The sequence below is a fragment of the Mustela nivalis genome (genome assembly GCF_964662115.1).
Source record: "Mustela nivalis genome assembly, chromosome: 4".
Lineage (NCBI taxonomy): Eukaryota > Metazoa > Chordata > Mammalia > Carnivora > Mustelidae > Mustela > Mustela nivalis.
The window spans coordinates 32,049,806-32,074,858 of record NC_139023.1 but is presented as its reverse complement, the minus strand read 5'-3'; the positions used below and the strand labels follow the sequence as shown (position 1 = coordinate 32,074,858).

At 39.4% G+C, this 25,053-nt stretch overlaps 1 protein-coding gene across 6 annotated transcripts in view; it reads left to right on the top strand.

The window, feature by feature from the left end:
* The window catches only part of GRXCR1 (glutaredoxin and cysteine rich domain containing 1), a 223,765-nt gene that overhangs the window by 155,627 nt on the left and 43,085 nt on the right, over positions 1-25,053 (top strand). For 4 of the 6 annotated variants that reach the window (XM_082728783.1, XM_082728784.1, XM_082728782.1 and 1 more), the window contains one exon: positions 3,192-3,365. The exons of 1 other annotated variant lie outside the window; for it this stretch is intronic. The gene's annotated coding sequence lies outside the window, so the exon portion shown is untranslated. Of the gene's footprint in view, positions 1-913; positions 988-3,191; positions 3,366-25,053 lie in introns of all 6 variants that reach the window. One more of the 6 variants, XM_082728780.1, reaches the window with a different exon arrangement.

Here is a 25,053-nt window from a genome sequence, read left to right as displayed (position 1 = left end):
ATTTTGCACATTCCAGCACATCAGATGGAATGTCTTACCTTAGTAAAGTTTGGCAGTTCCAGATAAAATTGTCTCCCATAAAGTAAAACAATTGACTATGCTCAAAGAAAGACTGACTTATTCTGCTAGTCTCTGTATTTAGGTAATGTTTCAAAATTGTTGCATGAAGAGGTAATCAAAAAGAATGCAGCAAAGAAAATTAGGAAAATGTAGTATAGAGAGATATTCCTGGAAGGAGATAATAAATATATTATTTTTCAGGGTTTTGTAATATTTTAATTTTTTTAAGATTTTATTTATTTATTTAGAGCATGAGAGGGGGAAGGGGAGAGGGAGAGGGAGAGAGAAAATTTCCAGCAGACTCTGAGCTGAGCACAGAGCCTGATGCAGGGCTTGATCTCACAACCCTGAGATCATGACCTGAGCCAAAATCAAGAGCTGGACGCTTCACTGACTGAGCCACACAGGTGCCCCTGGAATGTTTTTGGTTTTAGTCAGCTTTAAAAATTTTATAATTTGCTGTGACTTCTTTTATTCTAACTAAATAGCCCTGTTACACTTAATCTTATATTCTCAATTTTGAATTCTTTTCTTAAAGAAGGAGCTTCCAAATTGTGTTAAGTGGCAGGGTGCACAGAATGTGGATCTGCTCCCTGTCTTTCTGCGGCAGCCATTTTCTCATGGTATGGACAAGCTCTAAAGTGTGGGTATAGAAGGGAATCGTGGCCCCTGAGCTAATACTTTTCTGCTTGGTCAAGAATCAGAAGCTAGGTTGTCTTCTGAACTCTGCCATTTATTGGCTGGATGGTCAGACCCACAACTCTGAGGGAAGGGAAGGGGGGAGAGAAATGTTATTTAATGAGCATTCAGTAGTAAAATGCCAGGATCCTACCAGTACTTTTTCTTTATACAGTGTCTCACTTCATCTTCACAACTGGTTTGCAAGTGTGGAGGAAGCTGTGATGAAGGGAAAGATGGAGAACTTCTGTGAGTGAGTGCTCTGGAATTACAACATATATCTGTCTGGCTTTATGGACAGTGGATTTTTGTCCTGACTTATAGATTTAAGACTCTAAGCTTCCTCAGCTATAAAATGAGTGTAATTAGGTCTTATTTACCTGCTTCCCAGGGTTGTGTCAGCAGCCATCAGTTGAGGAAGCCTGTGAGAAAGCACTTTAGATATTATTCTATAAATATGAAATAACATTAATACCCAAGGATTAGAATGCAGCCCATACGATTTGAGGTATTCAGTTATTTAACAACTCTGAGACACTGTGGCAAGGGGGGGGCGCTTCTTAAATATGTTTTCCAGGTAGTGGTACGGCACGTGTTCTGTGCCAACTACCTTGGGGTTAGCTATTTCCTGCTTGGACCCCAACAGGGATGTGTCTCTTCCTACTAAATATGTTCTTGGTTCCACATCTGGGTAGAGAGCAGAAGTGTGGAAGGATAATCACAATAGTAAAAAGAGATACAGAGCTTAGAGCTGAGTTTGGAGGAAAAAAAAATGGCACTGAATACACAGCCTATGAGGGGAAGTCATCATCCAACAAAAGCAATTATTATAGATTTGGTCATTTCCATGAACCTTGTACCTTTGTGGTGTCTCAGAATAATATGGTCAAAGTATTACAGGCTCAAATAACAAGGTTACCACCAGAATTTTCAAGAAGATAAATCCAAATCGGACCAAAACAGAATTTCTCTTGGTGGGTTGGGTAAGGAAGAGTAATTCCTGATAATTCATGACTAAGAAGGAAGTTTGGTTAGCCTCAAGGATGACACTGTTGAGTTATTTAAAGAAAGTTGTGTATGTTCATGTTCAGCGTAAGTGTATCTGAATATAGATGGTTTCTTCTGTTTAGTAGTCCTCAAAGAAACCATAGTTATTCTTCAAGTGATATGAATATAAAAGTCATCCTACATATTTCCATAGACAGGTGCTTGAACTAGGTAGATCATACTCTGGTTATTGTAGTCAAGATTCTGGCTTCTGTACAAGGCAGAACAGGGTCAGAAAAAGTACTCGACAAAGCATATTACTTCATGGACTGCACACCAGGGAAGAGGGAGAGGCAGGCTCGATCCCTTGATGCCTTTCCAGATGGAAACTTTAAAAATATATTTTGAAACTTTTATGTAGTGGAGGTGGTAAGATAAACGTTTTCTAGGAAGTTGTATGGACAGAGACATGTATTCATTCATTAATACCAACCAAAATATTTGTCACACTCTTTGCTATTTTATCTGCTTTTTAATCCTTTGATCTCTCTCATAATTTTCTAACTTATAGACATTATAGAAGTATAGAGTTCAGGACAGTTTCTTAGAAGATGTCATTCAGGTTTCCCATTTCATTAGCTAAATTATTCATTCCCCAGAAGCAGACCTATGTCTGACTTTATTTGGTTTTAGAAAGTCGGCTCACTTTGCTGACATCAGACTTACTGAAATTATATAAGGGTAGGGATAAATTACTCAAAAGATAAAGTAATGTGGTAAAGGGTGTTTTTAGTTTTGATTTGATTCTCTCTACTTTAATGGGAGTGAGACCAATTACACTGTGTGAATTAATCCCAGTGATGCTCTAGAATCCATTAGAAATCAGCATCCCAGGCAACCTCCTGGATAGTCTGGCCATTAATTGGACTCAGATAAAAGTTACTTATTTTATTTCTTTCTTTTATTGTCTAGATATCCTCTTCTAAGTTATGTTTTGCTTGGTTCTTATTTTTCATCTCTGTTTACATTTTGCTGGTTTCTTGCATGGGTTCTGCCGTAAGTCATATTAAATCTTTTGTGGAAAGTGATAAGGCTAAAGCAAGTAATACTGGCTGTTTCCATCGATCTTGTTTGTCTCCTTTGTTTTTATCTTTTCCATCTGCCTCACAGTTATCAGAATTCTGATGCTGTGGTGGCCTGGTGCCTCCCTGTTGCCCTAACATTCACTTTCAACTCTAATCCAACTGCTGGCCATTTTTTCATAGAGAAACAAGTGCTTGTACTAGAAGATGTGCATGAAATCCTTGACCCTGACATGGGCTGGAAGTTTAGGATGCTTCTCAGTCTTTTCCTGGAAGTTGATCTGGGCTGAGAAGCTGAACTCTTCTTCCCGAAGAGAGATTGGGCCTCGAGATATGTGCATCCCCAAGAAGAAAAGCCTTGCTGTCCTGTGCATGTCATTTCAGGTGGATCTGCTGATTGTAAAGGCTTCAGAGGGGCACAGGGATCCTCCCTCTGCCTAAGAGAGTCCCGGTCCAGCTTCTGCCTGATGTTTCCAGAGGGGACTGAAGAGTTTCCATTTCTTACACCTCTGTGAACAGCAGTACTTCCTGCCTCTTGTGGTTTTCCATCACTCCCAGGTACCATAGTAGCTTGGTATATAAATAGACTCATGCGTATGCAGAGGAAATCATCACAATCTAAGGGGACCCAGCAGTGTCTTTGAGTTAAAACAAGCCGGAAGAGGGAGAGAAGAAGTGAGAGGGGAGAGAGAATGGGGGGAAGAGAGAGGGCGAGAGTGGAGAGAGAGGAAGGAAAGAGAGACAGAGAGAGAGAGAGAGAGGAGAGGAAAAGAGAGGAAAGGGAAGGGAAGAGAAGGGAAAGGAAGGGAAAAGAAACTGAAGAGGAAGGGAGAGGGAAGAGAAAATTAAGGAGAGAGGAGAGGTAGAATAGGAAAGCTTCTAGCATGATGGTAGAACTGTTAGAGGAGACAGTTGGCTATAAGAATGACCACAACAAAATGCTTTCTAAAAGACTCAAGCTTCTACGATAGCTTTATAAAGACTTCCTGAAAGTTAAAAATCTGATAAATTTAAAATTTAGAAATGGAGTGGATGAATTAAGGAGAGATTAGTCACCGTGGAGATCAGCCTGGAGGGTCAAGTGGAAGCCACATGCAAAACAGCGAAAACACAAAGAGAATCAAATCATGAGGAGAGAGCTAAGAGATTTGGGGCACAGCATCAGGAATTGTAAAATGGGGAGAATATGGACCCTACACAGAAGAGAAAGGAATCAGTAGAAGGAAACATAATAATTAAAATAACAATTGGGAAAAATCACACTGGCTGGGGAAAAAAAAAAAAAAAGACTTGTTTATTCAGATAGAAAGTGCCCAGGCAGGATTGATTTCTGTAGCTGAGGGCTGGAGGTGAGAGGAAGAGAGAAAAAACAGGCTGGTGGCACTGGCTTTTCATTCTACTCCCTGTCACACCCCTTTGGGAAGTACGTAGTGCTCTTTTCGTGTCATGAAGGAAACGTGGTATTTCCCCATAACGCCATGATGGTCACTCCTTAAATTTCTCATGTGACATATAAGCCTTTGTTACATTGGCTTCCACGTCAACAATCATTACCTCATGGATGAAGAAGTTGTGGATAAGCGTGGTTGCCATATAAGAGAATGGGTCCTGGCATGTGAGTTATTTCAAGCTGCTTTGTAAGCTCCTTTGTACCTCTGCTTGGATATACAAAATCAGCTTGAAAACTGGGTTTGGTCTTGGGAAATGAAGAGAGTGGATTTCTCTACAATTAGGATGAACTTGGCAAATTAGAAATATTCTGGAAAGGAGTGAGATTGCATGTGCCTGGGATTTGGTGTAGTGTGAAGTATCCAATGAAAACTTCCACAAGGAAATGACCCAGAGACGATAATAAAGAGAGGCATCTAATGTCTAATGCTCTTGAAATTGTGTTTCTGAGTCATAAACTCTTCATGGCAAAAACTCTTCCCTCATAGTCAGTTAAATCTACTATTAGGAGGAATACCACTCTATGCATTTGAAGCAGAAAGAGGTTTCCTACACAAATATAGGTGGTTAGATAATGATTATTGAGGTTAAAGGAAGAAATCTAGGTTGTGTTTCCAGAAATGTCTTTAGGAAGACTGGATCACTGTCCTACTAGGTGACCGTTGTCTCTAAAGCCTCCATTGTAGCCTTGCTGGAAGCAAGAAGCTTCCCTTCCCCTTAAACCCACCTCTCAACCCATGGAGCTGGACAGCGAACCCTGGAATGCTGATGTTGGAGGATCTTATATTTATGTGGCATTTCTTGGCAGCAGCCACAACCAATAGTCACAGGAATATGGTGTTCACTGTATTCTGCCTTCAGAATTTTATGAAAAGGCATCTGTTTAGCAGAACCTAATTTACTAACTATAGTACCCAGAAGGTGTTTGGTGCAAAGGTTAAGAGAGACAATCCAGAAAATGAACACAAAGCTTATTTCACAGGGTCAATGAAGTAGAGACAGAGAGATAATTGGTGTGTGCCTCTACACATTAGATGGCGTGGGGGCAGGAAGGTAATTCATAAACAGGAAATTGGGGTGGAAGGAAGCAGGATATGGGGAATGGAATAATCATGTTGCCTTAATCTAGAGTACAGTTGTCTTTGGGTAATTTTGATTGTCTTAGGGTGCCTTGGGCTGAGGTAGGATCATGGAATGAGTATACCACCTCCTATAGCCCAACTCATGGCAAACATTAAGAAACCACAATGAGGGGTGCCTGGGTGGTGCAGTCGGTTAAATGTCCGACTCTTGGTTTTGGCTAATGGTGGTGAGATTGAGCTCCACTTTGGGCAGAGTCTGCTTGAGATTTCCTCTCCCTCTCCTTCTGCTTTTCCCACTCATGCTTTCTCTCTCTCTTTCAAATAAATAAATGAATCTAAAAAGAAGAAGAAGAAGAAGAATCTACAATGACCTGCTCTTCCATTGGCTTTAGAAACCAATTAAATTCTTTAGAAATTAAATTTAATGGAGTTGGCACTAAAAGAGAAATGAAACCCCTTTGAATACTTCTGAAACAAATTTAAATAATCTGATTTGCTGCAGTGTCACAGAGCTGTTATGTTTAAACTTGATGACCAAAGTCATGTGGACAGCACACAGAGCTATGGGCTATAAATATTCTTTCATATTTAGAGAATTTATTAGAAGGCAGGGACTATATATGGTTAGAGTTAGAAAACAACAAACAAACCAAAAAAGGATGCTAAGAAGGGAGGCTGGGTGTACACTGCCTGTGTCTCAGAGAGGCTGGTGGTTGAGTCCATCAGGCAGAATGGTCTATAAGAATTAACAGAACTCTTAGCTCCATTGAAGTAACTTATCTTAGAACTTCTGCCTATTATATTGTTCCACATTGTTGATGGTCTTAAGAAACTCATCTTTTTCTTATGAAAAAAGGCATGGAGAAGGCCAATGTTAATATATCAATGATATGCTAAAAAGTTTCCTATGCAGCATATGTATGTTTATATGTATGCTCTGAGTTGAATAGTGTGTCCCTGAAAATCATATCTGCTATCCTCTAGTACCTGAAAACATGACCTGATTTGGAAATGGGGTCACTACCAATGTATTTACTTAAGTCAAGATGAGGTCTTTAGGCTACGGCCTAACCTGGTATGACTGTTGTACACAGATATACAGGGAGGACATCATACGACGATGAAGGCAGAATTTGGGATAATACTTAGATAAGTTGTAAATGTCAAAGATTACTAGCAAGCCACCAGAAACTAGAGGGGAAGCATAGGAGAGATTTTTTTTTTCACAGCCCCCAGAAAGAAGCAATTCTGCTTACACCTTGATCTTGGAATTCCAGCCTCCAGAGCTGTGAGACAATAAATTTCTGTTGTTTATGCCACTCAATTTGTGATACTTCCTTATGGCAGTCTTAGCAAATGAACACAAAAGTCTAAAAATTCTAAAAAACATATAAAATAATTAATTCATAAAGTAAAAATTAAGAAAAGGGGACATAATGACATTATATATACTGTGCCTACACTTTGGGGCTAATTATGTATCAACTTTCCAAGATGGTGGGACTTGGGCCACAAATTTCAATATGGCTGAACCAGCTGTTAGGAAGTTCTATACTGTTATAAATCAGTGAAACATTTTAAAAAGATATCTAACCTCTTAGGAATGATACAAAAATTTCTGATTAGAAATGGAACATTTGAAGGCGCTCTTTACTCAAAGAACATGAAAGCATTAAGGAAGATGAGTCAGAAGGAGAAGCTTAGTGTCATTTCAAAAACTGTATGTAGACATATTGCTTCATTTCTGTCCTAAAATTTCCTTTGTGGTTTCACAATAAAAAAGATAATCAACTTTAGAGGACTGTCTAGAATGAAAATTTCCTGGACTCTGCTTTAATTTTATATCAAGAATAGGCCGGTAACTAGAACTGGTACATACAGCTCAGAGATGTCTGCCCCAAAGAAGATATAAAGAGGTCGTACCACTAATTCTTCCTCCAGGAGAAATCATGTTCAGTCATTTCTCCTTCCATTCTTTTTTCTTTTTTTAAAGATTTTTAATTTATTTATTTGACAGAGATCACAGGCAAGCAGAGAGGCAGGCAGGGAGAGAAGAGGAAGCAGGCTCCCTGCTGAGCAGAGAGCCCGATGTGGGGCTCGATCCCAGAACCCTGGGATCATGACCTGAGCAGAAGGCAAAGGCTTTAACCTACTGCACCACCCAGGCACCCGTCTTCTTCCATTCTTAACCAAATCTTACATACAACACCTATTGTATTTTGTAGCAAATCTAGGGTGTTTGATTCTCCATATAGGGGAAAGCACTTTTATTAATTATAAACCTCTAGCAGTTATACTGAAAGGTTTTTGTTTGTTTGTTTGTTTAATTTTTTTCTTCTTCTAGAGCCCCCACATTTCTGAATATTTTCTGAGAATGTTTTTTCCTACTAGAGTACATACTTTGTAAGAAACAGGAAATTTCAGAAACTGGAAAATATTTAACTTTCTATATCACATGGGAAAATGATGATTATATTTTCCCCCTCTTGGGAGAGTTTACATCCTGTCAAAATTACCATCTTGATGCAGTCAGTAAATATCTAAATCTAAATGGGAAATTCTATACTACAGGACAAGTGGGGATTATTTTGCTTTCAGTCCAAGAGAGAAACCAAGAACTTCTTGGAATTAATTTGAACTAGGACTCAAAATCTTCTGAAAGTTATTTAAGTATTTGTATGAAATTTGCTAGTAGTAGCTGTCATTTGTGGAAAGTTTACCACGCACTAAGCACGGCATTTAGGCTTTATGCACTTACACATACAGGATATTTATGAGGACTAAAATCCTGTATGTACAAAACTAGGGAAACTTGAAAGTTGCTAAGTGGTTGGAGCTCAAACCCAGGACTAGAGTCCCCTGTCCACCAAAAAACAAAACATATGCTGTGTTCACATATTTGAGTTTCCTAACTCAAAAATATTAAGAATCCTCCAAAGGTTTTTGTCTATGAAGAATTAATTAATGGATGCCTGGGTGACTCAGTGGGTTAAAGCCTCTGCCTTCAGCTCAGGTCATGATCTCAGGGTCCTGGGATAGAGTCCCACATCGGGCTCTCTGCTCAGAGGGAAGCCTGCTTCCCCCTCACTCTCCGCCTGCCTCTCTGCCTACATATGATCTCTGTCTGTCAAATAAATAAAATCTTTTAAAAAATCATTTATATAAAAATAGAATTAATTAATGATGGCAAACCATGAGAATTGGAATGTTCTACTTTGGAACGTAAAAGAGTTTAGTATAGTCATTATTGACATTGAGGGGAGTCGAGTCCTCAGTTCAATGATATCATAAGAGTTAATCACCCTGTAGGCATATTTATTTAGATGTTTTGGTTCTACATCTTAGGAGTTCCCAGGGTGAAATCTGAAATTGATTCCTGTATGTGGAGGACAACTAGAGACCAAAGAAAGAGGTCATTCTAGATTGGTACATGGTGGGTTTGATAAACAAGGGAACTTCTGTAGGAGGTTTGCTACAGGCAAAGACCAGTAGATTTCTGCACCCACCTGCCAGAATCTTTAACATTTATATGGAGGCTTTCACTGGGTTCAGTTACATATGCCATCCAGATGGTCTCAACAACACCTTACTCTCTCAAGCCCGAGTCCCTGAAACAGTTCCTACTGTGGGAATGGTAGGCAGAGCATTCCTTCCTAGCATGGGGGAAGGTATGAGGAGGCTCTGATGGCCTGGGTCCAGCTTGAGGGTCAGGTGGCAGTCCCTTCCTCTCAATGGCCATCTCAAATACACTGTGTAATGTGTGCAGATTATAATAATATTAAATACTTATTTATTCTGTTAAGTTTGTGTATGTGTTTATTAAAAGAAATAGAGGTATTCAGCATAATTATTTTGAGATTCCTCTAAGTTATGGCTTGTATCAGTGGTTCATTCATTTCTTATTGCTAAGTGGTATTCCTTAGAGTGGATGAACCACAGTTTTTATATCCATGGACTTGGGGTGTTTCCAGTTTGCGGCTATTATAAACAAAGCTGCTGTAAACGTGTATGTACAAGTATTTTTATATACATATGTTTTTGTTTCTTCTAGGTAAGTATCTAGGACTGGAATTGCTGGGTTATATGGTAGCCGTATGTTTAACTTGAGAAACTTTCATACAGTTTTGTGAAGTGGTTGTACTAGTTTAGTTTACGTTCCCATCAACAGTGGGAGAGTTCCAGCTTTCCCATATTGCCCAAATACTTGGTATAGACAGTCTCTTAAACTTTAGACATTGTAATAGATGTATAGTAGTATGATATTATGTTTTTAATTTGCATTTCCCTAATAATAGATGATGTTGGATGCAGTTCATATACTTACCTGTCATCAGCAAATCTTTGAAAAGTGTTCAAAGCATTTACCTTTTTCATTTTTTCTCTCTTGTGTTGATAGTTATTTATTTATATTTGAATAGAAGTCCTTTTTTAGATATAAGATTTTCAAATATTTTCTCTCAGCCTGTGACTGGGTCTTTTTTGTTCTTTTAACAGTCTCTTGAAAAGCAGAAGTTCTTTATTTTGATGAAGTCCAACTTACTATTTTTTTATTTTGTGGATTGTGCTTTTGATACCCTATCTAAGAAATTTTGACCAAACACAAGGCACAGAGATTTCCTCATATGCTTTGTTTTAGAAATTTTATAGTGTAGATTTTATATGCTTATCTATGACCCATTTTTGAGTTAATATTTGTGTATGGTGTTATGTATGGATTGAAGTTTATTTTATATGTATATGAATTTTTATGTGTTGAAAGATTATTCGCTGAAATGTAGTTGAAACTTCATAGAAAGTCAATTGGTTATGTATGTATTGGTCTATTTCTGAACTCTGTTCTAGCCCGATAGCTCAATTTGCCTGTCTTAAAGATGATTGACTTGATTACTCTAGTTTTATGATAAATAGTAAAGTAAGGTGGAAGAACTCTGTTCCCCCCCCCCCAAGGTTCTTTTGGCTATTCTAGTTCTTTTATAATAAATAAAAATAAATTTTGGAATTACTTATCAACGTCTGTAAAAAGCCTCCTGGGATTTTTACTGCCCTTTTGTTGAAGCTATACGTATATTCATTGTGGAAGAATGCCACCTTAAGTAAATTGAGGTTTCTGATCTATAGACATGAAATATTTCTCCAGTTAGTGAAATCTCCTTTAATTTCTTTTTTCAATATTTTATAGTTTTTCCGTGTTAGATCTTGCACATATTTTAACAGATTTATCCCTTCTAAATTATATTTTTATCTGCAGTCTTCAACATTTGCTAATATATGCAAATTATAGTTGATTTTTGGACATTGATCTTTTATCCTGAAACCTTGAAAACTGACTTATTAGTCTTAGTAGCTACATAGATTTTCTGCAAGGATAGATTAGCAGGCCTCTACGAATAACTAGGTATGTGTATGGGGGGTGGGATTATGAAGAAATTTAGGATGACCATCACATTCCTGACTTGATTTGCTAGGTTGATTTTGATATCATTAATAAGGATTAGAAATATAAAGTCAATATGTTTTACAGGAAAAAGTATGATTAACTTTCCTGCTGGACACTTAATTCTAGGTTCCCCTGGGAGTTCAGTTGGAAATGTTTAGTAAGCAATCGTATCCATGCTTAGGGGAATAATCAGGAATGAAACTATACATTTGGGAGTCATCACAGTAGATGATGGTCTGCTTTGTATGAATATATAATATTAAAAAAAAAAGAAGAATGTCAAGGAAAGAACTATGGGGAGCATAAACTTTAATTTAAGATGAAGAGACTTAGATATTTTCATGGGCTGAGACGAGAGAGGAAATTAGTTTACAGGAAGACTTTTCAATTTCCTTTTCTTTAGCACTTTGTTTTGAGTCACTCATATCGCTTTGAATAAAAAAAAAAAAAAGTATGTTGATTCCCACACGGAGTCATATCTCTGTCTCTGGCTTCTGTCTGAAATCAGAGTTCATGAACATAAATTTGTTTCTCAGCCTGACATTGCATTTCTGAAATTGCAAATCTGAAACAGGTTCTATATGACAGTGAGTTTGTCTGTATGTCATAATTATTTTTAAAACACTCTTATTAAAATAACCTTTTTTATAGTTACAGAAATAATGCACATGCATGTAGTAAATTAAAAACAAAACAAGCTAAATTAAAAGGAAAACAAACATCATATTCCCACTCCTTCAGGGATCACCACAGTTAATACCTTAGTATGTATTTGTATTGTACACTCCGTTTTGTAAGCTTCTTTTCTTAGTCAGTGATCTTCATCTTTCTTGTTCAGCAAACTTCTGTCTCACCTAAAACCCAGCTTATATTCAAATTTCTACAGTTGGCCGAAATGTCCTTTACAACTGATTTGTCTGAGTCAAGACCACACATTGCATTTGGTTATTATGCCTCTTGGGTTTTTTTAAATTTAGTACCATTGTCTTTTCTTGTGATCCTGACTTTTGTATTCCAAAATATAAGACTTAGTTTTTAGAAAGCAGCCTGCTTACTTCGATAGAGTTGTTCACTGGAACATATTGTCATAACAAAAAATCAGTAATTATGCTAGTAATTAATTACTAGTATACCAGTCAGTACTTTGTCAAGTCAGGCTTATTTATGGAAGATACAGACAACAAGAACAATGTGTATGATGTATTAATTAGTATTGCTTTTGTGGTCTTGGGGTAGCACGACCTGGTTTCCCTTCTGTTTCTTAGCAATTCCTACGGCTCCAATTCCACAATCCTTGTTTCTTTCAACATTGACTCTTTCTGTTGTCCCACACATAGGACTGGTAGCTGCTTTCTCTGTCTCGTGGTTTAAATATGTCCACAAATTCTCTGACATTAGCACTAGGAGATGGGGCTGGTGTCCCCTCCCCTTGTATCTAGACCAAACATATTCACTAATCAACCCACAGAGTAGAGCAGAAGGGACAGTGATGTTTGAAGGGGTTACCTCTTCTTCTTGGATTACTTCCTTTGAAGCAGGAGTCGTCAAGTAAGAAGACTGGCACAGTCATGTCGTAAGGAAGGGCAGACTACATGGAGAAACTCTGTGTGAGTGTTCTGGCCCACAGCTCCTGCTGAGGTCCTAGCCAACAGCCAGCATTGATCATCACACACATGAAAGCAAGTAAGCTTTCAAGATGACTACACCCTCCTCTGCATCTGACCTAAATGCATGAGGGAACCCAAATGAGGGCCATCACTGTGCCCACTCAAATCCCAGACTTGTGAAAGATAATGATAAAAAAAAAAAAAAAAGATTGTTGTGTTGAGCCCCTGAAGTTTGAAGTACTTTATCATGCAAAACTAGAGAAATGAACCGATCAGTGTCTCCTTTCTGAGTCACCTCATCATCCGTGGCATTCTCTCTTATCTAACACCTGTTTAACAATTCTAGTAAATAGTCTCTCTGTGAAGTACCTAGGGTCAATGCTGTTTTCCCAACTAGAACCTTACTGATATCCCTCCCAGGCAGGGCTTACCCAAAACAGCCAGGAAAGACTGAAAAGAAAAAAAAAAATTAGATCACATGTTGGTCTTTTTTAGTTATATGTCTTTTGATATTTATCATCCACTGGTTTTCTAAGGCCAACATGGTAAAATGTTTTGTTCTGTCAGAAACCATAAATGTGACCTTTTCATGAAGTACAGAAAGCCACTACCTTTGAATAAGTACAGGTCATAAGAATTTCAGCATTTTTTTTTAAAGTTCTTCTAAAATAAATGTCATTCCTTGGTGATATCCTTTGTTCTTTACCAGTGAATGAACAGTCTTTTTCTTCTGTGCCTACTGCCTTAAAGGTGGGAAGGTTTAAAAACACACTTTTAACTTTATGTTTACTTTAATGTGCTTTCCTTAGGAAAGCTACAGTCTGTTTGTGTAAGATAAGAAAACGTAGTGGAGATGATTCTGGAACACAGTCGTTCTCACTACTTAAAAGTTGGCTTTGCTTGTGATCTGCAGCATATGTGGTAAGATGCCTCCTGCTCTCAGAAGCAGTCATACACTGTGGGGGACTTAAGACTTGGGGCTTGGATGTGTGTAGATGGGGGCAGGATTCCGAAGTGGACTGCATGGGAACATTCCTCTCAGGCTGTTGGGTTCTTCCAGGTACTATGTGGACTTAGCCATGCAGTGCCTGGGTCCTGAGCTGCTCCGATTCCAGGAAGCTAGATTTTGGTGCTGGTTCCATGGAGAAGACAAACTTTCCAGAACAGACACTGCCTCACTTTCAAAGCCCCATTTTGCATGGGTAGCATGTCTGCTAACATGGTTAGTGCCACGATATGAATTCAGCTCCTGTGTCACCCTTACCACCAACTCCCTTGTCTCTGGTTTTGTTCTGCATGCTACCCGTGGGGGAAGCCTCAGCTTTCTCTAGTTCAGCGTTGGGCACTGGGGTCCCATTCGTTTTCTGACACAAGAGAGACTAATGTAGAAGACTAGTTGGCAGATGGTGGGAGACCGGGTTTGCTGCCCGAACCCACAGACCCAGGGCAAGCCCCCACAAAGCACTGACCTGCAGCCTTACCTTAATTTCTTCTTTGTTGACCTCCTCCATTCAGTTCGGTTTCTATCTGTCACAAGTATCATTGCATCAGGTCCTTCTAGTCCTAGAGCTTTGTCCCGAACCCTTATACACTCTCTTGGGTCTCTGACAACCTGACCAGTTCTGGCCTAGCTCTTTTGCTAGCTCCCTTTTTACTATCGATTTCTGTAAGCTGTCTCCCATTTATTTGGGCACATGATGGAGGCTGTTCCCAGAGAAGGAGTCAGAACCCTGACCCTGTCCCCTCCCCCACCTCACATTAGCCCTGCATTGATCACCCTACCCAGACTCCTCTGCTGCCATGCCCCCCCCCCCGACCTCATTGAACACAGGTGCTTTTCTGAGTGGGAGATGAATTTTTCACACTCTTCTGGATAAACCTCTTTGTTTTCTCTAATTTGAGGGCTGTCCATTACTGGCTTCTTCTCTTTTTCCTTCCTTTCTCTCCTCTTTTCAGTAGGTCCTTTGAGTTTGCCTGAATAATGACACTCTCCTTTGGTCTTAATGTTTTTCTTGGCCTCTATCAAGCTTCACTTTCCTGCTTGTTGTTCCAAATAAAATAATATATAAGCTTTGCACTGAAATTTGAGATGGAAGGAAGATAAAGGCTAAGGTAAAGTTGTAAAGCCAAAGGCTGCAGAGCCCAACAGGTGTGGAGTAGAAGGGAAAATAATGGAGAAACAGGTGACCAGCATCTATCAGGGGAACTAATAGGAAAGAGGATCCGTAACAATACTCATCGGCTCAGGGGGCTATATATTCAATGTACATAGCATAGCAATAAGCAAAGTGAACTTAAAACTTAACCCAAGAGTGTAGATATGATCTCTTAGGCATTATTCAGACTTGGTAGCACGGAACAGTGGTAATGAAACAACATCTCCATTGGAAACCAGTCTTAGTTTGGATAATGTTCCTAACCACTCATGAGACCACCCTGGTTCTCTTCTTTGGAAACTGATCAAATGTATTTTGATATCTAAGTTTCTTTCTAGTTCTGACTTTCTGTAAGCATTGTCCATCGTCTCCCTTCTCACGATTGGGCTGGTACATTATGGATTTAGCCAACTGCTGTTTTCAGGTTCTTTCAAGAGATACATATATCCTAGAAATGGGAGAAAAAGTGTAGGTATTGGAAGGTGATGATAAATGAAACCAACCAGAGCAGTTATAAAACATTACTGTGGTGTAGTATTTGGCTTCTGGTTTCCTAACATTTATGACATTTGGCATCAGACTCATGAAGGGTCTACCACCATCAAGTGAGTTTGTACTACAATCTCTCAGAGACTTTTAAATTTTTTTCCCCTACGTGATGCTCCCAAAAGGGATATTTGAGTGAAATCTACTGCATGGAAGCTGTGGGGAGCACAGGTCATAGAATAAGGACGTATCGAGGATAAGAATCCAGTTGCATTTTCTGAGCATGAAAGCAGGAACCCAGAAGTGGGAGAATAGAAACATCAAAGAGTTGGTCTTTTCATTCCGATATCATGATGTCTATAATCTGGAAAGCAAAATCAGCCAGTTTTGTGCTTGAATCTCTGTTCTGCCTTAATGATTTTGAGTAAAGTATTTAGTGTCTCATTTTTCCCATCTGTAAAGTTGGGACATTATTACATATTTCACAGGTTTACTTTAAGAACTAAAAGAAGTAACATATGGAGCATTTTTGGCACCTAGAAAATCCTTAATAGATGTGATTTCTCTCATTATTATTTATTATTTATGAAGCATCTGAAATGGAGATTATCCAAAAGGAAAAGCATTAGTATAAGCTAAAGTGAGTTTTTCACTTCAACTTATACTTTTTAAGGATCCAGCTTCTTATCTCCAATTAGACTTCACAATTTAAAATTGCACAATTTAATTGCTGAGAAATTAAGAAAGATGTAGTTCACAAATGAAAAACCAAGAATATTTTGGCATTCAAAGCAGCAACCAGTCTAAACTTATCTAAATAGGCCATGAAAATGGAAAATGTTTTTATATCTTCCACGTTTGAGAAGCAACTTCTCAGTTCCATGTTCCAGCTATGATATTACTTCCAAAATAGCAAAAACAGTTTTCTCAGGAACATTTCTATTCTAAGAGCTAATCTTACTTATTGAATGGTAAGTTACCACCACCAAGCTTTTTATTTATCCTCTCACTTTATTTGTAAACTAATAGACAGTCACTAAAAGTGGCAAAAACATGTCTTTGGACACATAGTACTTTTGGGTATTTGTGCCCTCAACTGTGGTGATAAAAATGTACATCCTTTTTATAGAGAAAGTGAGGCAAAACCAGATAGCATCTGTGGAATATTAAGAGCTCTTGAGAAGGAAATATTTGGGTAGATTTTCTTAATCTAAAGCATAGCTTGAGAAAAAATAACGAAGATAAGGACTTAGGGTTATATGATATTTTATAGGTATTCAGTAAACCAGTATTTATAGGTGTTCTAAAAACTATGTTTTTGAACAAATGGACTACCATCCGGTTTTCTTTCCATTGAGTATGAAACTCAGAAAAGGAGTAAATTTTTATCTTTAACCATGCAAACAATATTTTTCTTTCCATTTGCCTTTATTGCAAAAGGTTTTTCTTTAGCGCTCTTGGGAATCGTATCAGCAGTAACTATTAATTTTTTCTCAGAGGCTGTCTATGACCTTCTGTGTCTTAGCCTAAGCATCCCTCCTACCTACTTGCAGAGTCTATGGCACTTCATCTCTACCATACTGCCTCTCAGACCATACCGGAAGTTCTTGGAGGGCAGGAATTTAACAAGGTTTTAAATCCCTGCTGTTTAACTGTTTAACATATGTGCTCAATCAAATCAGTGGAATGGACAGCAGAAGAATGAATGGAACAAGGGTCTTGGGGAAGAAGCAGGGGCAATATGCATGCCCGCAGACAGAATGCTGCTAACAATCATGATATCAGGGTTCCTATATGGCTGGGATGTACTGGGGAGGGAGGTAGCTGAGATTCCAGAGCATCTTCAAGGACTGGGTTAAGATTCTCTCCCAATTTAATCTGTTTTCCAAATCCTCCTAAGGCTACTGTGGTCTTAGAGAAACTGAAGATATATCAGTTCAGTGCTTTTTAAGGAAAAACATTCCTTTCACTTTACTTGTGGGTTTTAATAAATAATTAAAGGAAGCATTGCATGTAACTCTTTAGATTATAATTTATTTGTATTCCTTATTTGTGTCCCTTTTCCTGCATCATCAAATGTTTTGGTACTTGTAGATGTTTATATACTTTTTGTATCCTAACTTTACTGTTACATAAAATCAAAGGTAATGTATTTTGGCAACTCATTTAGGTGAAAATCATAATGATCAGAGAGGAAATAAATCTGGATAAAATAATGCTAATACAAATTTGAATTACTCCCCTCTGAGGGATGGGGGGTGGCCTTCTGGAAATGAGGGGAGAGTGTTTTTCTGTTGTTTAAAATTTAAGGAGGGGCTTCCTCTGTCATTTAGTAAAGTTGGGATTCTAGATGTCTTGCCATGCGTGGGAGAGACCGGCCCCACAAATGTGTATCTATCCTGTACAAATTCAAATACAAATATTAGCTTTGAGATGAATTCTGTCTGATGTGTGAACACAAGTTGCTTTTTAATAAAGTTCTTTTTAAATATTTTATTTATATGACAGAGAGAGAGAGAAGAGAGCACAAACAGGGGAAGCGGGAGAGGGAGAAGCAGACTCCCCATTGAGCAAGGACCCTGCACAGGGCTCAGTCCCAGGATCCTGAGATCATGACCTGAGCTGAAGGTAGATGCTTAATTGACTGAACCACCCAGATGCCCCAATAAAATTTTAATACACAGTTCATTTTCCAGGAAATGCAAGTGATGTGTAAATTGAAGAGAGTATAGTATTTTTGCTTTGTTGGACATTTTGTCAAAAGTTATTCTTCATTTCAGAAAATTATGTCATTGTGTTGGTCATGCAGTTGTGGACTTGACATGACCCACGCTTGCCAGTTTGCATGTGTGCCTATGATACCCAGTGATGGGTTGCTTCTAGGACTTGGCACAGGCATCAGTCCACTTCAATATACCTGCTACTATGTCATGTCCAAGGGCTTACATAATGATGTGGGTATGGGTTTTTATAAATTAGTATCCTTTATTTCTTCTTTATGCTAGAGTTAGAGTATATACTGAGTTTTTGTGTGAAGGTAGGTTACATGGTTACAAAAACCATTTTCTGAATATTTTAGCCAGAATTATTTTCAGTCGTTTTCACATTTTAGAAAACCAGTGAAGTACATACAGCTAATAGAATGTAGTACTCTGTGGAATATGGGATCTGCTACCAAATGCACTGATTTTGTTGTAGCAACTATTCATAGCAGATGGGAAAAATAAAATACATAATTCTCATCAGTTCAGGTTGGGGGATGCAGCCAGGTAAATTTAAGAGCCAAACTTGGATAAAAGTTTTCAGATTTCAAAGCCTGTTGTGCTTTAGAATTGTAAAGAAGAAACAGTGGTGGGAATGTTGTTATTTCTGTGTAGATGGATTATAGAGTCTATGCTTTTCATTTCAGAATAGTAAAGGGGATATTGAAGTATTTGGTACAAAAGGAGATTTTAAGAATGATACAGTTATGGACCATTGATACAGTCAGAGAGACTCAGACTTTTAACTAACCATATGCAGTGAATCATTGACTGAGTTATGACTTAGAGTCTGAGATAGTTCCCTGAGGCTAGAGTCCATTCATAAAATATTGAAATGTACAAGCCAGGTTATTTATCTCTGTCTGTTTTTACAACAAGGGATTGCACTCAGGGCCACTGGTGCTTTGTTGACAAGAGAATGTTACTTAGTCCTCTGAAACATGAAACATAAAGCAACAGTTAGAAAAGCCAGATGAGCTCACCAGGTTGTTAAAAAGGGGTTTTGTCCTTTTCCATTTCCCATAAAAGCCCAGCTGTACCATCTAAAATTGGAACTTATTCATGTGTTCTCCAGGTGCCAGGGCATAAAAATCAAACGTGGAGAGAGCTGAAACAAGATATTTCAAAAATAGAAACAGTATATGGGCATAGGGAAAGAAGTAAATGAAAAGTAAGTAAATGGAAAGGTAGAAAGGAAAGAGAAAAAAATCACCGCATGGAAACACTTTGATGGTGTAAAGTGCACATAGGATTTATTGAACAGTGAATTTATTGGATAAGAAATGATAGTTAATCTTAATTGTTTCAGACAGGTTGGATGCTCAGCTTCCTCCATTCAAATGATCTGGCCTATATTTTTACATTTAGAAACTCAGAATGTGTGAGTTGTTTTTTTTTTTTTAAGATTTTATTTATTTGACAGAGATCACAAGTAGACGGAGAGGCAGGCAGAGAGAGAGGTGGGGGGAAGCAGGCTCCCTGCTGAGCAGAGAGCCCAATGCGGGACTCAATCCCAGGACCCTGAGGTCACGTCTCGAGCCAAAGGCAGCCAACCCACTGAGCCACCCAGGTGCCCAGAATGTGTGAGTTTTTATGTGGCTGGACTTGAAGCTAGGTAGCAGGGCAGTTTGGAATAAGCCTAGATCTACCAGTTCTGAGTACAGTCTTCTTTTCACACTGAGGACTTAGGCATATGCAAAGGGATGCACTGAGATCCATTGAGGAGGGAGCACAGTAATACTTACAGGTTTGGTAACCACGTGGAGAGAGACAAAGGAAGAGGATGGGATTGTAGGGCAGAAATTTTAAATCTCCTTAAAAAGGAGTGCTATTCTATTGGGTATTTACCCTAAAGATACAAACGTAGTGATCCAAAGGGGCACGTGCATCCGAATGTTTATAGCAGCAATGTCCACAATAGCCAAACTATGGAAAGAACCTAGATGTCCATCAACAGATGAATGGATCAAGAAGATGTGGTATATATACACAATGGAATACTATGCAGCCATCAAAAGAAATGAAATCTTGCCATTTGCGACAACATGGATGGAACTAGAGCGTATCATGCTTAGCGAAATAAGTCAAGCGGAGAAAGACAACTATCATATGATCTCCCTGATATGAGGAAGTGGTGATGCAACATGGGGGCTTAAGTGGGTAGGAGAAGAATCAATGAAACAAGATGGGATTGGGAGGGAGACAAACCATAAGTGACTCTTAATCTCACAAAACAAACTGAGGGTTGCTGGGGGGAGGGGGTTTGGGAGAAAGGGGTGGGATTATGGACATTGGGGAGGGTGTGTGCTTTGGTGAGTGCTGTGAAGTGTGTAAACCTGGTGATTCACAGACCTGTACCCCTGGGGATAAAAATATATGTTTATAAAAAATAAAAAATTAATAATAATAAAAAAAAAAGGAGTGCTATTGGCAGAAGCGGAGCTGATTAGAAAGAAGAGAAGAAGGAATAATGATGTTCTATTTTAGATATTTTATGTTTAGGTAACAGAAACACACATGTCGGTAATGTCTGGTGAGCGTGGGGATGTCAAGGAAATTCATGAAATAGCTTTGAACCATTAATATGTTTTCATTCCGATGTTCCATTTCCCTAAAGCCAGTCTATGTCTAATCAGGTCCAGAGAGTGAAAGCTTTTCCTGTTTGGAGTTTTGGGTCCCAGAGAAGTGATCACCAGGGAGTTTATGCCTAGATGATGCTTTACAGAAATAAGAAGGAGCAGTTCTTTTGGTGAATTTTCCCCAGCGACTCAGTTATTGGCTGTAAGCCACATAAATCTATTCAAAGTAGGTTCAGTAAACAGGTGGAGTAACTAGAGGTATACATGGCAAGACATTATCCCAGGCCTCATGAAGAGCCAAGAGCTGCAAATCCCTTGGAGTGAAGGCAGCGATTTTCTTTATCTTGCTCGCTGTTGGAAACTCTCAGAACTGCTGTGCTCTAATTCCAAGTAATCTTGCTGGGCCAGCCAAAGGGTAGGGTTATATGACCCATGGCCAACTTAGTAGACCTGAGGGAACAGACACTCTGGAGAGGCTCACCCAAAGCAAGTCATTTGAAAATACACCTAAGGGCCATGGGCAAAATACTCTACTGGGAATGTGGAGGGCAGTGGGTCTTGAGTAGGTTGGAGGAAATATTGCAAGGCAACACATTTGTAAAAAGAATACTGCTGTATAAGAATGTTGAAGCATTTTAAGAAAAGACTGGGTATGGGTTTAGTTGATTATTATTTTACCAGCTAGTTAAAATAAATATTACTATTTAGAAAGGAAACTTGTCTCAATCCTTAATTTTTAAATTCATTCAACAAGGATCTTTGGAATACCTCCCAAGTGTCTTCTAGGGATTGTTCTAAATGCTGGAATATAGCATTTATCACAATTGTTTAAGTCTTTGCTGTAGAGCAGTTTACAATGGCAAGACAGACTGTAAGAGACAAATCATTATGATGTGAAGAATAATAAGGCAGGTTAAGAGAAGTAGTGGCAGATTTTATCTAAGTTGTCAGGGAAGGCAGAATGATTATATCACTTCTTTCTTTCATTCTTTTTTTTTTTTTAAACATTTATTTATTTGAGAGAAAGAGTATGTGCAGGCAGGGGGCGGGACTGAGGAAGAAGGAGAACCTCAAGCAGAATCTCAAGCAGACTTCCCACTGAGCATGGAGTCCAAGGCCAAAACTTGATCTCATGACCCTGAGATCATGATCTCAGCTGAAATAGTCAGATACTTAAGCTACTGAACCACCCAGGCTCCCCTCATTCTATTTATTCATTTATTTATTTATTTATTTATTTTTACAATTTTACTTATTTATTTAACAGAGAGGGAAATCACAAGTAGGCAGAGAGAGAGAGAGAGGGGAAAGCAGGCTCCCTGCTGAGCAGAGAGCCCGATGCAGGGCTGGATCCCAGGACCCTGAGATCATGACCTGAGCTGAAGGCAGAGACTTTAACCCACTGAGCCACCCAGGTGCCCCCCTCATTTATTTTCTTTTTTCTTTTTTTTTTTTTTTAAAGATTTTATTTATTTATTTGTCAGAGAGAGAGCGAGCGAGAGCGAGCACAGGCAGACAGAGTGGAAGGCAGAGTCAGAGGGAGAAGCAGGCTCCCTGCGGAGCAAGGATGCTGGGATCATGACCTGAGCCGAAGGCACTGCTTAACCAACTGAGCCACCCAGGCGTCCCCCCCCTCATTTATTTTCTAATGCAGATATTTTGAGTATGCAAATAAGTATGCACTATTGCAAACTTATATTGAGTATGCACTATTTAGTAATTCTGGAATAACGGACGTCAACTGACCCAGTCCCAGGCACCGTTGACAGCAATCTGGTCACCCCACTGACAGTGTAACACTAAGTACAGAGATTGGGAGAAACTGGGGAACAAGTGATGTGTTTATTTAAGGGTAAGTGGTCCAGGAAGAGGGATTGCTTGAATCATTCAGCATAGACTTCGGCCATTGCAAATTTATAATTTTAGAATTTCTAGAACAAGAAGAGGACTCCACCATGGCATTGCCTCTCTTAGGATTGACACCTAAGGACTAGCCACGTGGGGACTGGCTAACCTGCCCTGGCAGAGACTGACTACTGATATAGCTGATTGTCACTGTAGGGAGGACATCACCAGCCAAAAGACCTGTTCCACACCGTGGTTGCAGAAAGATGGTATTCATGTGAGGTTGCTTTATGGGGTGCCAGGGTGGCTCAGGTCGTGATCTGATCTCAGGGTCCTGGGAAAGAGCCCAACATTGGGATTCCTTGCTCAGTGGGGAGGCTGCTTGTCCCTCTCCCTCAGCCCCTCCCCACCACTTGTGCTCTCTCTCTCTCTGTCTCAAATAAATAAATAAAATCTTAATTTTTTTTGTTACGGTGAGGTTGTTTGGCAAAAGGCTGAGCTCACTTTGTGGCTCTATTATATCTTAATTCTATTATATATCTTAAAAACATGAGGCATTCAAAACTCAAATTCTCATTCACCTGTGAGACACGTATGATGCTGTTAGATTTATCCCTGTGAAGTTACTTATCCTTTATCATTTTTGACCTGCAGAAATGACATTTTCATGTGGTGAGTCCTAATATTTTACAGGCAAAGAGAGGAAAGTTCAGCGATGTTAAGAAAAATGAACTTACCAGTCTCACAACTTGACTCCTAACTAGTATTTTAATGCCAGTCGGTTGGCTTCTGGGTCTGTGGTCCTTGCACTTGGCCTCACTGACAGCTCTATCTTCTGTAAAATAGATTAATTGCTTCTTTCTTTGGAGAGCTTCAGGATAGAACACAGTGATCCAGAGCGATCTGTAAAGCTCATGAATTCCCCTAATCCTGCAGAGAGCTGACCCACTGCTGGAACATTGAGAACTGAGGGAAAGACCCTAATACGCAAACTCATGAACACTAAGAGGGCGCTGTGAAGTCAGAAGCAAAGGACTCTTTCAAGAGGACAGGCAAGGACATGGCTGTGATCTGAATGTCAAACAGGGAGGCTGACAGAACTGGCAACATTTCCCAGTGGGGGTTCCTCAAATCCCACGTTCCTCAGAGGTGTCTGAACCAAACAGGCTAGAAAACTAACTGTATTCTCCTGCAATCAGACCAGAGCCAGTAATGGGAATGAGACTGGGAGCTAAGGGACATTTCTCTCTCTGTCCTGCTAGCACTCCCCACTCCAAACTCTGCTTCAGTTTTCCTCTGTTTATCTGCATTTCCTCTTTCCCTGTCTTTACAAATGGCTTTCTTGGCCTCTTCATGCATATGGTGAAAAATTATCCAAGAATGACCCTGAATTTTAGTGCGTACAACCATGGATGAGAATCACTGCAAAAAGTTAGAAGTTCTCCAGAGACAAAGCCAAACGATTAGTTAGGTTTAAGGTCTCCTGAGGCCAGGGATAGGTTTCATGCACAGTCTCTAAGAAGGAAACGTTGTACAGTAGGCAAATTGATGTGTTTCTTATAATTGGTGTCAAGCCACACTGAAAAGTTAGAGAAGTCTCTCTTCGTGCACCGCCACCAGCCCCAACCCTGCCGCCGCCCCTTTCTGGTGTGTCTGTGCTCAATCAAGAGCCTTCACAGGCTATCCCAACACTGGGCTCTGTCTTCCCTCTTCTCAGGCTGTCCCAGGCCACAGAAGGCTGTAGTCCTGGCAGTGCTTCAAGTAATATATGTCTGAGTTTGCAAATAATTACATATTTGCTTGCCAACATCATCATCTGATTGAAAATTAAAATTTTCTCTCACTAAGCAGCTATTTGGGTGATTATTTTGCAAAATCAATTTGTTCAGATCCCTTTTCATTGACCTGATGTGTGAGGCACGTGAGAGCCATTGGAAGCTAAATAAAGCACTAAATGAAGGCAGAGTGTTACCATCATCATCATCAATGCAACGTTACGACGCGTTGAGGGCCATCTGGAAAGTTGGCAGGGAACGCTTCTCAAGATTTTAGTCTCAACTGTCCTTGGTCATCTTTTAGATTATAAAAGAGTATTGGCTGATCATTGGATAGTCCTAAAAAGAACAAGAAACCTGACAAAAGAATAAAGTCAAAAGAGGCTAGTCTATTTTCTGTCACCCCCTCAACTGATGCTTCTTCAGAGTGTGTGTGTCCTGTGCTCCCTGAGCCTGGGCAGATGTCAATCTTTTGCACAGATGCCTGTAACAAAACGTTAGCTGGGCTTTAGGGATGGCTCATGTCTCCCTGGGCTGCAGAATGTTATTAAGGCTTGATGGCAATCTTCTAACATGATAAAAGCGAATTAAAGAACAGGAACTGTCTGCTTGGCAGCGCTGAGGGCAGTTGGAAAGCTCAGTGAAGGAGCAGGCATTAAGGAAGAAAGAATGCTGACAGAAGCTGGGCAGGCGGACAGGGCTATTTAACTCAGAGGGGTGGGTGTTAATTAATTTATTTTGGGTGAGGGAGATCTGATTTCTGAGCTAGACTACAAGCTGTTGCCAGTCCAGTTGGGAACAATGTCCTAACAGCTGTAGGAATATCCTCCCATCGTCTGGGTGGCTGACCTCATATCGTATCCATCTCCTTGTGTCCAGACTCACTGTGCTGTGTCGATTGGAGCCAGCGGCTCATTTTTCTTCCCTTCAACATTACTCTTGTCTCTGTTTCTAATACCTCCAAAAACTCCCCTGGATCTCCCAAATGATCCATGGTAGGTAGAAAGAAGGACACCAGGAGTGAGTTGGAAGTTATCACTCCTTCTAGAATGGCTTACTTTTAAAGAT